Genomic DNA, 17,816 nt, shown 5'->3' on the forward strand with positions numbered 1-17,816 from the left:
TATAAGAATTGGCAGCAAAACTTTGTAACATAAAGGTAATCTACTTGGTGTTGATTTTAGAGAAAATAGATTGCTTACATTGCTAAAAATTGTTTTTTTTTTTTTTAATTTTATTTTTGGCTTTTCGAGACAGGGTTTCTCTGTGTAGCCCTGGCTGTCCTGGAACTCACTCTGTAGACCAGGCTGGCCTCGAACTCAGAAATCCACCTGCCTTTGCCTCCCAAGTGCTGGGATTAAAGGCGTGCACCACCACCACCCGGCTGGTTTTGTTTTTCAAAATTATGGTTATACTCTAATGTTACAAAAGAGGCTTAAAAACATAGTTAAACTGCCAATATTCCATTGGCTATAGTTGGTAGTTCAGTTGTGAGTTTGAGATTTTTTGATTTGCCCATGTTTTAGAGAAAAAGATAAAGCACATAGAGTTATATTAAAGTTTAAAAAAAAAATTTCAGTGCAGTTCAGGTGTTGGGAACCGCACTAGCCCCACGTTCGGGCGGCCAAAAAATATCGCGGCCCAAGCAAAATGTTGAGGCCCCGGCTACCTCTCATTTGGCCGGCCACTGTATTCCTGCCCAAGCTGCTGCTCCAGTCCGCGGGTCAGGGTTCAGCAATAGAGATAGTGAGGACGGACTCGAAGAATGGAGACCAGACAGAGTGTGTTTCAGTCCCATTTATTCTTCAGTCTCTCTTCTTAGTCCAAGTCCCAAGTCTTGAGTTCCTAGTTCCTAGTGCCTCCAAGTTCCAAGTTACTTCTTCCAAGTTCTCTTCCAAGTGCCTGATACCTAATGCCTAATTCCTACTCCAAGTTGTACTCTCTGAAATGTCTCCTAAGGTGTCACTCCAAGTTGTACTCCAAGTTGTACTCTCTGAAGTGTCTCCTTCTCTCTTAAGTGTCTGATTCTCTCTCTTCTGATTCTCTCTCTTCAGTCTTCTGTCTGCCTCTGCCTTTTATATGTCTCACTTCTCAGCCATGCCTTTTGGTCACACCTTTAATCATGCCCTTAGGTCTTGTCTCTAAATCTGATCTCTACACTTCTAAGTCACACTCTTAAATTACACACCTTTAATCTCACACACCTTTAATCTCACACACCTTTAATCTCACACACCTTTAATCTCACACACCCAAGGTATCTAAACCAAGATTATCAGAGTGTGCTCAGCTGTTGTAGGCTATTGTAATCCAAGTCTCATGTCAGGGTATATGGCTCAAGATGGCTGCAAAGCTGATAGCCGCTTTCTGCTAAAAGTCGGCCCCCAACATTCAGGCCTACAAAAAAGGCCAGGCCTCAGAAAACAGGCCAAGATTAAGAACATTTACATTTGAGTTAAGACAATGCAGACTGAGCTCTGCAGCTCAGGTGCCAAGCATTCATTTTGTCCTGGGCCTTCATGACCAGTGCCTAGAAATGTGTTTTCTCAGAATTTGCCTTTTGCCTTCCTTGTTTCTTGTGGGAGGAGGGGTAAACCCAAAGACATTCACAACAAAGAGTTTATGGGCCAGGAGTTATAACTGTACCTGCCGACAAAAATATTGTTCAATTTGTTTTTGTTCCTTTGCATCCACTTCCTTCCAAAGTTGTTAAAAATGAGATGCTTTTGGTTCCTCTAATATATGTAACAATATTTAGAGGACAAGGTTGCCTTCAGCTTGGCCTTTATCTGATATTCTCACTCAGCTAAAAAAGATTGGTTATTGAATTAATTCAAAGCAAAGTTCAAACTTAAGATTTATACAACCTGACTTGCCTACTCCAGCTGCCATTCCAGTAAATACATATAAAATTATTATAGATATAAAAGATGATTTTATACCATTCCTTTACATTTCTGGTAATGGTGGGAGGTTTGCTGTCAGTAAATTTATTTGTAATTTTTAAGAGCCCATGAAGCAATATTGTTAGAAATGTTTGCCTCAAACAATGGTTAATTGCTTTACATTATAGTATATATTATTCATTATGTGATACTTTATTAGCCGATTTCTCTAAAGAAGTTTTTCTGCAAGCCCTTGCTCCAATATAACGAGCTTTAAAAATTTTGGAGTACTTGTTGCTCCAGAAAAGATTCAAAGGCAGTATCTTTTCAATATTTGAGACCTCAGTTATATCCTAAACAGATTGTAGCACAGAAAATTCTAATAAAAGATAGTTGGAGCTAGAGAGATGGCTCAGCCGTTAAAGGCTAGACTTATAATTAAAAGTATAAAAATGGAATTCCCAGCAACCACATGGTGGCTCACAACCATTTGTAGTGGGATCTAGTGCCCTCTTCTGGCTTGTAAGCGTACATGCAAAAAGAAAATGGTTTGCTTTTAATCTTGATTTGCGTTTAATGATTTTTAAAAGTTGTTAAGAGATATTAATTGGCTAAAATCTTATCTTAAGCTTACCATAGAAAGATTTAAACCTCTATTTGATATTCTCAAGGGGATACAAGTCCTAATTCCCCTTAGCAATTAACTATAAAGGAGAGATATCTTTGCTGAAAATAGAGTAAGCTGATATCAACAGATAAATTAAATAGACTATAAAAAATTGTTGGCTGTTTGTGTTATTGCTACTCATATGCCCACAGCAGCCCTTTGACAAAAGAAACCATTAATGTGGATTTATCTCTCTTCATTACAAATAAAGTTTAAACATCCTATTATAAATTTATAATTGTGTTTATACAAGATTGTATGATAGAATCATAAAAACATTTTGGATAAGAGGTTTATTCCTTATTCCAAATAGCAATTAAATTGGTTATTAAAAAATAATGGTATTTGGCCTATTACATGACAAACGTTTTAGACAAATTTGATGATCATTTGTTACAGTTTTTCTCTATACATGCTTTTATATTTCCTAAAATTTACTATGCATGTAGCCCATAGAAAAGATGTTTGGTATATTTACTATATTTACAGATGCCTCATCTATTGAGAAGATAGTGTATGTAATTAAATCACATGTTTATTTTCTTGAGTTTCCCCTGCTTCAACACAAATAATTAAATTACGTGTTGTAGCCACTATTTAAAATGCTAAAAATCAAGCTTTCAATTTATATACTCATAGCCAGTATATGGCTCATGATTTATAATTACTTAAAATTGTTCCTTTTTTAGATATAGCTAATTCTCAAATTTTATTTATAAAAATAAAGCTTAATTTAAGAAACATGTACTGTTTCTTAACTTTATAAGACATTTAAAAACTCATTGGATTGCCTGAACCCCAGGGCAATGCCAGTGCAGATTTATATACTAGACATATTATAGGCCTTTCAAAAATAATTGGCCATACAGTCTTATGCTTTACAGCATCAAAATAATAATAGGTTGAGATAATAATTTGTCATTTCTAGAAAGTGTGCAAGTTAAATTGCAAAAACTTGTTCTTGATATCTTCAATTTTTCATAATGGTGTTAAGCCTTGAGGACTTATATGTAATCAATTTTGACAAATAGATGTTACTCATTTTTTATTTTAAAAAATTAAAATATGTACATGTGACTTGACGCCTTTTAGACTTTTAGTTGCAACTATTTTAACAAGAAAAGCAACTAAAAATATAATTAGTTATTACCTATATTATTTTCTTGTGCTTGGTGTTCCATATCAGACTAAGATAGATAATAAAACTGGCTATTACAGTTTTTTGACTACAGTCAAACATTTGAGAGATATTTCATTGACAATTTAATATTACTGATATATCCTTATTATCCTCAAGGACAAGAAATTATGAAAGAGAGATTATAAAACTTTAAAATAATATTTTTATAACTCTCTAAATATGGTAAAAGCAGCTAATGGTGCTTCTTCCCTGGTTTTCCAAGTAATTCTAAAAAAATTGGCTTTTTTAAACTAGAAAGGGGAAATTATACCCCACAAGGTCACCAAAAGCACACCTTGCTTTTGTCTTATTTGCTTTAAATTTTCTGCAAACTGATGCTAAAGGTTAGTCTGCAGCAGATCACCACTGGCATCCAGTTACTTCCAACTCATTTGCCAATGTCTTGTGGAGAAACCCCTTAACTAATACTTGGTGTGGTCCCGATTCTGTTTTAATTTGGAGTCGTGGGTCAGTCTACATTTTTCAGAGAAAGAGAATGGAGCCTGATGGCTGCCTAAAGGACTGATCTGTCAAGTGGACACAGATCTTGAACCTAATAATTATGATTCTAATGATGAAGATGGCTCAAAATCTTTATCAACCAGCTTATTTAACTTGACATATAATCTCCACTCTTACTGGAGAGTGTTTTTTATCATTACTAAGCCACCCACCTGGTGGCCAGACTTTGTGTCTGATCCCTGCTAATTAGCAGTTGGATTAGATACTGAAATACTTCCACTTCCAACCTTATTTTCTACATTGCTTAGATAATCATGTTGCTTTTAACCTTTGAACCTTGTATTTTAAGCAGATTGATTGTCTTCACACAGGATCGATCTCAGCAAGCTCAGCTATTCATCCTGGCAGTTACACATCACTGTGAAGAATTGTATCTAGTGCATGCCCACAGGTCCTTTGGTCTGAATGTGGTCTGGGTCTAAAGAGTGAGCCAATGATGGCCCGTTAGTCAATCGGTTAGTTAGTTAGACAGGTAAGAGTGTTTTGCACTCCTATAAACCTAAGACAGAGGCATACATCATTATGCTATGTATGTTTTCCTCAATGACGGGTAATTATAGGAGTAATATAAATGCCAACCTAAGCCAGGTACGGTCACCCGGCCACTCTAGACCCTAGACAGGATGAAATATTGTGCCCCGTCCAGATATTGACACTTCCATCTTAAAAAATTAAGGAGGGAACTGTGCCTTTCCCCCAGGCCTGAGCAGGCCTGCGAGCTTTTTACCACAATAGACCAAACAACAGTAGGACCTAGGAGAGGCACTGCCTTGCCAGCCTTGGAGCCTTGGAGTCTGCTACCGAACTAAGAAGAATGGACTGCCTGCTGAGCTAGCCTTGGCACCTTCCAGACTGCTAGTTCCTTACCCAGCCACTGGGCTGAACTGAGAAGAGACTCTGGAGGGTGGGGCTTCCCCTTTATATGTGAAAGCAAAATATTAAACTTTGGGCCTTGATCAGAATACTTTGTCTTGGCCCCACATTTCTCTCACCCTCCATTCCTGTTCATTCCCAGGCTTCCTCTCAGGAAGTAACCCAGTAACCTGTAGCTGCAGGCGGCTACACGTGCCAATCATCCCAAGGGGACCAATGCCGGAAGCCCAGGAGCTAATCCTCTGAAAACTCTAGTCACAGGGAATTCCCCAATTAGTTTCCTGGGAAACTAATTGCCCTGTTCCAGATGAGATTAGCAACTGGTGTGTTTAAGGTAGAGGCTGGGGTCCTGCAAGTGCCATGTCATGGGGTAGCAGCCTGCAGAGGAGTGGCATGCTAGCATACCCTAGCTCTGAGGATGCCTTCCTCACTCCAGCCTTTGCACTAGGAAGTGTAGCTGTTATATAGGCACTGGATAAGGGGCATTGAGGGCCATGGCAAGAGTGATACAAAAGGTATGTTTGGTCCAGAAATGACAAATGGGAAATGAGAAGGTGGGAAATCAGAAGGCAAAGGATGAGTCAACGATACCAGATATGGAAGGGAGTAAAGTTGTGAGTAAAGCTCAGATGCTTGCTCTTTGAAAGAAAACGTTTTCTGAGAAAACTATCTTGTAAGTTTCTTACTTAACCCTTCCAAGAGCTGTTTAAAATTACTTTTATTATTTTATGTGGATGAATGCCTTCATATATGTCTGTGTATCACGTGATGCCTGGTGCCATGGAAGCTGGAAAAGAACATAGATTCATGGGGGTGGGGGGAGACTTAGAGATAGTCATGAGCTGCTATGTGGGTGCTGGGAAATGAAGCTGCATGCTCTAGAAGAGCAGCCAGTGCTCTTAACTGCTGAACCGCCGGTCCAGCCTGCCTTCCAGGTTTTAGTGAAACGGATATTTGTATATAAAGACACCACTGCTCCCTTCCAATGCTCCTCCATTCCCCTGCAGCTGACCCTCCCTTTAGACCCCTGTGTTACTATATTTTCTTATGGTGTTTCTAAGATTTTCATCACTAGAAATTTGGATAAATTTCTTTCTTGAAATTCTCTTTTGAGACAAGGACTTATTATGTAGCCAAGGCTGGCTTCAAATGTGCGATCCTCTGGCCTCAGCTTCCCAGAGTGCCAAGATTTATAGATTTATAGGAGCCTACCTAGAGGGAGAACGTTTTCAGAATGCAGAAATAAATATTTAAATAGATAGCAATGTGACCTTTAACTGCAATTTCATACAATTTGAGAAGGAGGTTCTCTCTCTCTCTCTCTCTCTCTCTCTTTTGTGGTTTTTCGAGACAGAGTTTCTCTGTGTAGTTCTGGCTGTCCTGGAACTCACTCTGTAGACCAGACTGGCCTCGAACTCAGAAATCCACCTGCCTCTGCCCACTCCCCAAGTGCTGGGATTAAAGGCGTGTGCCACCACAGCCAGGTGAGACAGGAGCTTCTTAAGAGAGTTTTAAAATATTTTCTTCAAAATTTGGTCATGGTGATGTTTTTTCTGTAATTCCAGTGCTTGACAGCTAGAAGAAGGGTTATAAGTTGAGAGTTATTCTTGGCTACATATCAAATTTGAATCCAACCTGGGCTATATATAGGAGACCTCATCTCAATAGACAGAGAGATAGATTGTGTGTATATGTGTATGTGTCCCAACCAAACCTTTGTATCAATGACATTACTAAATGTCATTAATTGGTGTGAACAAAAGTATCACATATATCTGGAAATTAATAAATTATTTTCAATAAAAACTTTTGATTGCTTAAAGTAATCCTTAATGAAAACACTGAGGAAGAATTCAAGAAAAACATTTATTTATACAAATGCATTATTTAAACAAATGAACATTTGTTTTTTAAAAATTTTATTCATTTTATGTGTATGGGTATTTTGTCTACATGCATGTCTATGCATCAGGTGTATGCCTGGTCAGAATAATGCATTCAACACTAACCCTAACCCTAACCCCGAACCCTAACCCTCTCTGCTAATAACCAGAAAGGTGTTGCTTTTACATTCCTTAGTCAGTAGAAGAGTGGTTATGTGAAAATCAAAACAACATTTCTCACCATAAACATCACTTATGAGATGCATTCAGTGTTTTCTGCTTTTTAATAGTTTTCTTTTAACTCGGGAACAATGTATGGTTTACTTTTTGTTTATCATATCAGAAAGTTTGTTCATTGCATTGTACAGTGCATTTCAGCTGAAATAAAAGTACTTACTCATGATTCTACACGAATCAAGGTAAATTGCATGGCCAGATGGTACTCTCTCTGCTAATAATTAGAAAAGTGTTACATTCCTTAGTTTTACATTCCTTAGGAAGTAAAATTCTACCAGTAATTTTTCAAAATAGGTCTTCAATTTTTTCACAATTTTTAAAATTATTTGTCTTCATTTTTATCAGTAATTTTTCCATAAGGGTTTTCAATTTTTCATATATTTGTATATATTTGTCTTAATTTTTATCAGTATTGTTTCCATAAATGTCCTCAATTTTTCATGAATTTTATCCATGTAAACATCCAATTTTATGACAAATTTTAACACAAATACTTGCAATTTTCATGTTTTTTTATATTTGTCTTCACTTTTATCAGTATTTTTTTCCATAATTTTGTCCAAAATTTTAATGAATTTTTTTTTATATATTTTTCTTCATTTTGATCAGTATTTTTCCATAAAGGTCTTCAATTTTATCAAAAATTATTTGCATGTAATTATTCAATTTTATCAGAAATATTTCTGAAATCACCTTCAATTTTTAAAGAAATTTTATCCATGCAAATCTTGACTTTAATCAGAAGTTTTTCTACAGGTTTAATTTTTTGTGTATTTGTCTTCATTTTTATCAGAAATTTTTACATAGGTGTGTTCAAATTTTTCATGAATTGTTTTATATATTTGTTTTTATTTTTATCACTAATTTTTCTAAGAACAGTTTCAATTTGTTCATAAACTTTCTATATTTGTCTTCATTTCCATCAGTAATTTTTCCATAAAGGATTTCAACTTTTTCATAAATTTTTCTCTATTTGTTTTCATTTCTATCAGTAATTTTATCATAAATGTCTTCAACTTTATCAATTTTTTATGTTAATGTTCAATTTTATCAGAAATTATTTTACAAATACCTTCTTTTTTTGTTTGTTTTTTGTTTTGGTTTTGGTTTTTGTTTTTTGTTTTTTGTTTTTTGTTTTTTTTTTTTCTGGACAGGGTTTCCCTGGGCAGCCCTGGTTGTCCTGGAACTCACTCTGTAGACCAGGCTGGCCTCGAACTCAGAAAATCCGCCTGCCTCTGCCTCCCAAGTGCTGGGATTAAAGGCGTGCGCCACCACCGCCCTGCCTTACCTTCAATTTTTTAAGAAATTTTTTTCATATAAATCTTGAAATTTATTCACAGAGAAATTTCTATTACACTTTCAATTTTTTCATAATTTTTTTTATATTTGTCTTAATTTTTATCAGTAATTTTTCTATAGTGTGTCCAATATTTTCATATATTTTTCTGTAGTTGTCTTCATTTTATCAGTAATTTTTAAAAATTATCTTCAATTTTTTATGAATTTATATATTTGTTCTCATTTTTATCAGTAATTTTTCATACATATCTTCAAATTTTTTATAAGTTTTTTCTATATTTGTCTTCAGTTTTGTAATTTTTTCATTAAGTTCATAAATTTTTTCATAAATTTTTTCTATATTTGTCTTCATTTTTATCAGTAATTTTTCCATAAAGGTGTTCAAATTTTGCATAAATTCTTTCTATATTTTCTTAATGTTTATCAGTAATTTTTCAATAAATCTCTTTAATATATTCATAAATTTTTTCTATATTTCCCTTATTTTTATCAGTGTTTTTTCCATAAATGTCTTCAATTTTTTTATGATTCTTTCCGTGTAAATACTCAATTTTATTAGAAATGTTTATACTAAGAATTTTAATTTTTCATAAATTTATTTTACATTTGTGTTCATTTTATCAGTAATTTTTTCTAAATGTCTTCAAGTTTTTCATAAATTTTTGATATATTTGCCTTAATTTTTGTCAGTATTTTTTCCATAAATGTCAATTTTACCAAAATTTTTTCCACATATTCAATTTCTTCAAAAATTTTTCTACACTCATTTTCAATTTCTAAAAAATTTTGTTCATATCAATCTTGAAATTTATCAAAAATTTTCTATGCAGTTTCAATTTTTTCATAAATTTTTTCTTTATTTGTCTAAATTTTTATCAGTAATTTTTCTATACATGTCTTCAATTTTTTCATAAATATTTTCTATATGTCTTTATTTTTATCAGTAATTTTTCCATAAAGGTCTTCAATTTTTCAATTTTTTGTGCCCTTCCCCCAGGCCTGAGCAGGCCTGTGAGCCATTTACCACAACAGACCAAACAACAGTAGGACCTAGGAAGAGGCATTGCATTGCTGGCCTTGGTGCCCTGCAGTCTGGTATGGGAGATAGAAGAATGGATCCCCTGCTGAGCTCGCCTTGACACCTTCTGGCTACTATTTTCTTGCCTGGCCCCTGGGCTGAACTGAGAAGAGACTCTGGGGGGTGGGGCTTCCCCTTTATATGTGAAAGCAAAATATTAAACTTGGGGCCTTGATCAGAGAACTTTGTCTTGGCCTCATCTCTTCTCGCCCTCCATTCCCTTTCATTCCCAGCCTTCCTCTCAGGTGAACCCAGTTCCCGTAGCCGCTCGCGGCTACAATTTTTTTTCAGTATTTGTCTATAATTTTCATTTCATAAATGTCTTCAATTTTATAAGAAATTCCTTCCATGTAATATTCAATTATATCACATTTTTTTCTGTGCTACATCCAACTTTTAAGGAATTTTTTCCAAGTAAATCTTCAATTTTATAAAAATATTTCTAAACATACTTTCAAATTTAACATTCATTTATTTATATTGTCTTCATTTTATTAGTAATTTTTCATTACGTGTGTTAAATTTTTTCTATATTTGTCTTTATTATCAATTTTTCAATAAGTTCTTCAATTTTTCATGAACTTTTTTCTTTATGTGTATTCATTGTCAGTAATTTTTCCTTAAAAGTCTTCAATTTTTTGAATTTTTTTAATGTAAATATTCAATTTCCTAAGAAAATTTTCTACACTCATCTTTAATTTTTGTAAGGAATTTTGTTCATAAGATTCTTGAATTTTTTTTTTTTTTTTTTTTTTTTTTTTTTTGGTTTTTTGAGACAGGGTTTCTCTGTGTAGCCCTGGCTGTCCTGGAACTCACTCTGTAGACCAGGCTGGCCTCGAACTCAGAAATCTGCCTGCCTCTGCCTCCCAAGTGCTGGGATTAAAGGCGTGCGCCACCACCGCCTGGCAAGATTCTTGAATTTTATCAGAAATTTTTTATACAACAGTTTCAATTTTTTCATAATTGTTTTTCCTTATCTTTTAATTTTTATCAGTAGTTTTTCCATATATGTCTTCAATTTTTTTCCTAATTTTTTTCAGAGTTTGTCTGATTTTTTTCAGTATTTTTTGCATAAATGTCTTCAATTTTTTTTAGAAATTATTTCAATGTAATATTCAATATTATAAAAAATTTTTATGCACTGTGTCCTATATTTTAAGGAATTTTATCCATGTAAATCTTTAATTTAATGAGAAATTTGTCTCCACTTTCAAATTTTACATTCATTTTTCTATATTTGTCTTCATTTTTATCAGTAATTTTTCTATATGTATGTATTTTCATATGAAAATTTTTCATATTTTCATATTTTTTCTATAGTTATCTTCATTTTTATCAGTAATTTTTCTATAGTTATCTTCAATTCATTTACAAATTTTTATATATTTGTCCTCATTTGTATCAGTAATTTTTCCATAAAAGTCTCCGATTTTGTCAGAAATTATTTCCATGTAAATATTCAATTTTATCAGAATTTTTCTGCAATCAACTTCAAGTTTTTAAGAAATTGTATCCATGTAAATCGTGAATTTAATCAGAAATTTTTCTACAGTGTTAGTTTTTTTTTTGTAAATTTTTTGTGTATTTGTCGACATTTTTATCAGTAATTTTTCCATGCATGTCTTCAAATTTTTCATAAATTTTTTTTCTATATTTGTCTTCTTTTTTATGAGTAATTTTTCCATAAGCATCTTCAGTTTCTTCATTAATTTTTTGTTTGTCCTTATTGTTATCAGTAATTTTTCCATAAGTCTTCAAAATCTTCACAAATTTTTTTCTATATTTGTCATTATTCTTACAATTTTAATATATATTTTCTTTTTATCAAAAATATTTTTCATGTTAATATCTAATTTTATCAGAAATTTTTCTTCAATATCTTCTATTTTTTAAGTAATTTTTTTCATGTAAATCTTCATTTTTATCAGTAATTTTTCCATAAAGTTTTTCAAATTTTTCATAATTTTTTTCTGTATTTGTCTTCATTTTTATCAGTAATTTTTACATAAATGTCTTCAATTTTATCAGAAAATTTTCTGACATAAATATTGATTTTTATAAGAAAAATTTCTATATACATTTTCAAGGTTTTCATTATTTTCATATTTGTCTTCATTTTTATCAGTAATATTTCTGTCTTTCATTTTTTTCAGAAATTTTTTCATCTTCAATTTTATCAGAATTTTTTTCCATGTAAATCTTCAATTTTATCAGAACATTTTCTACAAACATCAATTTTCTTTAATTTTTTCCATGTTCATCTTGAACTTATCAGAATTTTTCTATAATCATGTTCAATTTTTTAATAATTTTTTTCTATATTTGTCTTTATTTTAATCAGTAATTTTTCCATAAATGTCAATTGTATCAGAATTTTTTTTGACATAAGTATTGAATTTTATACAAAATTTTTCTACATACATTTTTTTTTTTTTTTTTTTTTTTTTTTTTTTTTTTTTTTTTTTTGGTTTTTTCGAGACAGGGTTTCTCTGTGTAGCTCTGTAGCCCTGGCTGTCCTGGAACTCACTCTGTAGACCAGGCTGGTCTCAAACTCAGAAATCCGCCTGCCTCTGCCTCCCAAGTGCTGGGATTAAAGGCGTGTGCCACCACTGCCCGGCTACATTTTTATTTTTTCATTAATTTTTTTCCTTATTTGTCTTTATTTTATCAGTTATATTTCCATAAATATCTTCAAATTTTTTCAGAAATTTTTTTCTGTCTTCAATTTTATGAGGAATTTTTTATGTATATCTTCAGTTTCATCAGAATTTTTTTCCATATAAATCTTCAATTTTATCAGAAAATTTTCTACATGCATTTCCAAGTTTTTCACAAATTTTTTTCTATATTTTGTAACCACCTAGCAGCCACGGACGAACTGGGTTCACCTGAAAGGAGCTCTGGAAATGAAAAAGAGATGGAAGGGCGAGAGAAACATGGAGCCACGACAAAGTTCTCTGATCAAGGATCAAAGTTCAATATATATATATATATATATATATATATATATATATATATATATATATATGGAAAGCCCCATGGAACCATCCTTTGTTTCAGCCGGAATATGTCACAAGGCAAGCTCAGCAGGCAGTCTAGTCTTCTAAATTCCTGTAGGAAGTTGTACCTGCAGCCAGGGCGGATGACTCCACCTAGGTCCTATTTTATCAAGGTCAAATTCTTTCTGGCCTGCTCAATGCTGAGGAAGGGCACAATATGTTTCTTCACTTTTATCAATAATTTTTCAATAAAAGTCTTCAGTTTTATCATTAATTTTTTCCATGTAAATCTTCAATTTTTGAGAATTTTTTTCTGCAAACATCTTAAATTATTTCTGAATTTTTTCCATGTAAATCTTCAATTTTATCAGAAAATTTTCTACGTACATCTTCATTTTTTTGTAATTTTTTTCTTTGCATTTTTATCAGTAATTTTTCCATATATGTTCTCAATTTTCTACCTAATTTTCTATATTTGTCTTAAATTTTATCCGAAAATTTTCCATATATGTCTTAAATTTTATCAGAATTTTTTCCATGTAAATCTTCATTTTTATGAGACATTTTTCTAAAAACATCTTCAAATTTTTCCGAAATTTTTCCATGTAAACCTTCAATTTAATCAGAAAAATTTCACCTACATCTTCAATTTTTCCAAAAATTTTTTGTCTTCATTTTTGTCAGTAATAGTTCCATAAAATGTCTTCCTTTTTTTTTTTTTCCAGAAAATTTTCTCTGTTTTCTTGAGCAAAAAAAAAAAAAAAAAAAAAAAATCGTGAGAAGAGCAGTGTGGGAACTGAGGATGCAGAGAGGGTACCCCGAAAGAGAATCGAACCCGGGTCGTGGTGCTGAAGAAGCGAATTCCTAACCACTAGACCACCAGGGTTTAACTGTCCTGGCTACCAATTCCTGGAGCCACACAGCCTCTCCACAAAGGTGACAGCCACACAACACAGCCCGCCCGCCTGTCTGCTACAGACCAGGAGGCTGGCGTTCGGGACTCCGCTCTTGGCGCTCCGCGCGTGACAGCCACACAACACAGCCTGCCCGCCTGTCTCTCCGACTAAGCACGCCTGCCACTGCCTTGGCAAAAGGTAGGCGCACTGCGTTGGCCGGGAATCGAACCCGGGTCAACTGCTTGGAAGGCAGCTATGCTCACCACTATACCACCAACGCCGAGCCGCGAGGCCTTCATGCACACGACGCTGCCGACTGTCACTGCAGAGCGCCCAGAGCTTTCCACGCCCACTACCACTTACTCGCCTGCGCACGCCAGGCGACCGCCCCAACCCAACCACACCCACGGCTCCGCGCTCTTCCTTGCCGGCCCACGCGCGCCTCTCACACGCACACCCTGTCCTCTGGGGCGCTCTCGCCTCCTGGCTGCCAGCCCAGGCCACCACACCGGGGCTGCTCCGGGCAGGCCACCACCCACACCGGCCTGGCACACCGCTCAGGCCCAGCGAGGCGCACGCCGTCCGTTCGGACCTCAGCATCGTTGCGGTTGGGATGGGAGGGTACCGGAGGGGCGGCGGGGAAGCGTGCTCGCAGGACCAGGGCGCTGGGCCAGCTGCCAGAGAAAGGGTTCGAGGGCTCCGGGCGTCTTCGCTGGAGCACATCGTGCTGGGCTGGATCCTCTGGGTCTGGGTCTGCGTGTGGAGCTGGGGCGAAAGGGACAGCGGTCGACGGCCGCCTAATGTGTCCAAAGAGGACATCATGACTCCTCGTCGGAGAATCGAACCCCGGGTCTCCCGCGTGACAGGCAGGGATACTTAGCACTATACTAACGAGGACCATACCGACCCCAACACAGACACAATAGCCTGACTGACAGCCTCTGTCTCCTCCACCTCCCACCTCTTGCTCTGCACTGCGCTGCTTTCCGAAAGCTTCCAGGACCTGGCGACAATCCCAGGACCCAGAACCGCAACCCTGGGGGACCACCTTGTTGCGGGCCTCCTACCCTAGCGGTGCGGGAGATCTGAGCGGTGACGAGTGGCTACAGGCATCACTTACCGTTGACATCACGAGAGACTGTTGCGACACAACTGGGCAACCCTATGTGCTGTGGGGCAGGGGATCCGGACCGGGATCTGGAGGGACTTTGGCACCAGGCAGCGTCTGGACCTCGACTCGCAGGTTGAGCACCAGACAAGTCCAAAGTGATGCGAGCCGGGGCACCCAGTCTAGTCATATCCAACTTGCAGCTGATATGGCGACTGGGCTCTGTGTTTCCTGGGACACGTGCGGGAGAACACCGCGTGTGACGACGGTGTGTGAGTGTGTGTGTGTGTGCGTGCGCGCGCGCGCGCAGAAACGACTTGTAGGGCTTTTGGAGAGCTCTTGGAGAGAGCGTGGGTGAGGTCAGGAGAGAGGAAGTCGAACTTGGGAAAGGCCTGTGAGAACGCCAAATCCTAACCACTACACTACCATGGAGCGCCCTCCACCAACCCCCCCTGGCTACTGCCTCCTGGAACCAGACAGCCTGACAGCTTGCTGCCAGTGGGCTTGACACACTGCCTGCGCGCCAGCCTGCGGATCTGCAGTCTCGCCCCCTCCCCTCTCCCGTGGATTGCTGGCCTGGCATCTCCTGCACCTAACTTTACCCTGACACCACTGACACTTCCGGATTCCCACACACAGCCCGGCTGTCTCAGAATGCAGACTTTCCTGTCTGTAGCTGGTCTTTTCTACTCTGTTGGGGTTTCATTCACTAACACTAGACAGGAGAGGGTGGGCGGGGGGAGGAGGAGTGAGGGAGAGAGAATCTCTGAATCTAATTTCTTTCACAACTGTTCCTCCCATTTTTTAACCTACCAAACCTTCCGTCAGTGCCCCAACAGTCTGCGTGCGCTTACAGTCCGTTCTCCCAGTTTTCCCGACAGTAGAAGTTCCAAACTATAGTCTATGCAACCTGCTCTCCTTACTCCCGGCTCACCTGTCTCCTAACAATATCTTGTGCACCAAGTGCCTTCTCTCCCCACTCTGCTAGCTCACTGCCCTTTCTCAGCCTCTGCTTTCAGATCATATCCTGTTCCTAGAAATTCAAGAGGCGACCAATACTGAAGCCCATAGAGTCCTGCAGTAATAACAGCTACGAATTCCTAATGGATCAGTTGACTAGCAACTGGGGGTTCTTTAAAAAGGCCTTGCTCACAAGAAAAATCTATACCTCTCTCCAGTGGACCTCTCTTGTCCCATGTCTGAAACATGTCTAGGGTTCGATTCCCAGCCTCTGTAGGGCCCAGTCCAGCTTAGTTTTGAGGTCTGCATTGTCTTGGTTCCTGGAGCTTGGCCTATGGTTTTGGTCCCGAGTCTCAGTCCAGTGTTTCTGAGTCTGGTAATGCCCAGTCCGATGTGCACTGCCAACCCTCAAGGCTGCCTATCTTCACAGCTGTTGGCAGAGCCAGTGCCTAGGCACTTTCTGTCGTGGCTTGTAACCACGTGTCCTTCCTTCCCTCTTCTGAAGGGATCCAGTCAGGCCTTGTACCCATTCCCCTTAACTGTGAAATAGTCTTTCATCACTGACTCCATTTGTAGATTTCAAAGTACCAGCAAGAGCACCTCCTGCATCTCACAAGATGATCCTACAGGTTTCTTCTAATCCCTTTCAGGTACATCCATACCTTCAATCTCCCTTCCCATGGTGCTGTGCTTCCACTAGCTGGCATAGACTTCTATAAAAAAAAATGGGTTTTCATTCTTCCTCTCATCCCCACACTCCCAGAAATAAGACTCAGACTCAAAATTTATTTACTAATACTTTGGCCACATGGCTAGGCTCTTTTGTGACTATATCCTAACTTAAAATATCCCGTTTATTTTACCCTACGTTTGACCACATGGCTGGTTACCTGTACTCAGGTATGATGTGTCTGTCCCCTCAGATTTTTCTGGACGAATTTTTCCATGCCTGGCTCTGTCCCAGAATTCCTTCTGCTTTGTGGATCTTCCACATTTTATTTCCTGCCAAAGCCATAGGCCGTAGGCTTTAGTCCAATAAAAGGCTCTTTTTCTTTCAAATATAAATTGGGTATAATTATAACAATTACGAAAACTATAAAGTATGATTTACAATGTCCAGACCACCCTTTTGGCCAAGGTGGTGCCGAAATCGATGAAGGAAGCTCCTGCCCCTCTCAAAGCCGAAGCCAAAGCGAAGGCCTTGAAAGCTAAGAGGGCAGTGCTGAAAGGAATCCACAGCCACAAAAAGAAGAAGATCCGAACGTCACCCACCTTCCGGCAGCCCAAGAACCTGCGGCTCCAGAGGCAGCCAAAATATCCTCGTAAGAATGCACCCAGGAGCAACAAGCTTGACCACTCTGCTGTCATCAAATTCCCTCTCACCACTGAGTCGGCCATGAAGAAAACAGAGGACAACAACACGCTTGTGTTCATAGTGGATGTCAAGACCAACAAGCACCAGATCAAACAGGCCGTGAATAAACTCTATGACATTGATGTGGCCAAAGTCAATACCTTGCTAAGGCCTGATGGAGAGAAGAAGGCATGTATTCGCCTGGCTCCTGGTTATGATGCTCTGGATGGTGCCAACAAGATTGGCATCCTCTAAACTGAGTCCAGATGACTAATTCTAAATATACACTTTTTTTTTCACCATAAAAAGAAAACAAAAAACCAACACAAAAACAATGTCCAGTCCATAGTATTTGTCAACTTGTGAAAATATTCTATTATCTATACTATTTAGGTGTGTTTAAAGTTTTGTACTTAATTTCTATTCTATTTGCATTACCATCCTAAAAACATCTTCTTAAACCTAAAGCATCTTCTTAAATCCTAAACAAAATAAGCTTGTAGTGATACTTTGTATCAATATACAAAATTCTGTACCAATACAATAAAATATACCTCAAATTCACATCAAAATACAAAGATCTCTACCAATGTAAGATTATAACTATAAAATCTTTTTTGGTTTAAGAGTAGATTCAAGCTGGGCGGTGGTGGCGCACGCCTTTAATCCCAGCCCTTGGGAGGCAGAGGCAAGCAGATTTCTGAGTTCGAGGCCAGCCTGGTCTACAGAGTGAGTTCCAGGACAGCCAGGGCTACACAGAGAAACCCTGTCTAGAAAAACAAACAAACAAAAAAGAGTATATTCGATAATCTGCCCCATTTGACTAGTTTCTTATAATATTTCTATATCCCCTTATTTCAAACCTAAGAAAGAAGGAAAGATAGAGAAAAGAAAAAGAAACCCCTGAATCTAACCTCCCCATTTTGCCTCCATCTTGTCCAAGACCATAATTATTTGTAATCATTCTCTGAAATGACAACATATAACTCATAAAATGGC

General features: G+C 37.3%; 1 non-coding gene and 1 pseudogene across 1 annotated transcript; one reads left to right on the forward strand and one right to left on the reverse strand.

The window, feature by feature from the left end:
* Positions 1-13,603: 13,603 nt before the first annotated feature.
* Positions 13,604-13,675, reverse strand: Trnag-ucc (transfer RNA glycine (anticodon UCC)). The gene has a single exon. It is a non-coding gene; the product is annotated as a tRNA-Gly (tRNA).
* Positions 13,676-15,276: 1,601 nt separating this feature from the next.
* Positions 15,277-17,252, forward strand: LOC117721363 (large ribosomal subunit protein uL23 pseudogene; annotated as a pseudogene).
* Positions 17,253-17,816: the final 564 nt, after the last annotated feature.

This window comes from Arvicanthis niloticus, chromosome 16 (assembly GCF_011762505.2).
Source record: "Arvicanthis niloticus isolate mArvNil1 chromosome 16, mArvNil1.pat.X, whole genome shotgun sequence".
NCBI classification, from domain to species: domain Eukaryota; kingdom Metazoa; phylum Chordata; class Mammalia; order Rodentia; family Muridae; genus Arvicanthis; species Arvicanthis niloticus.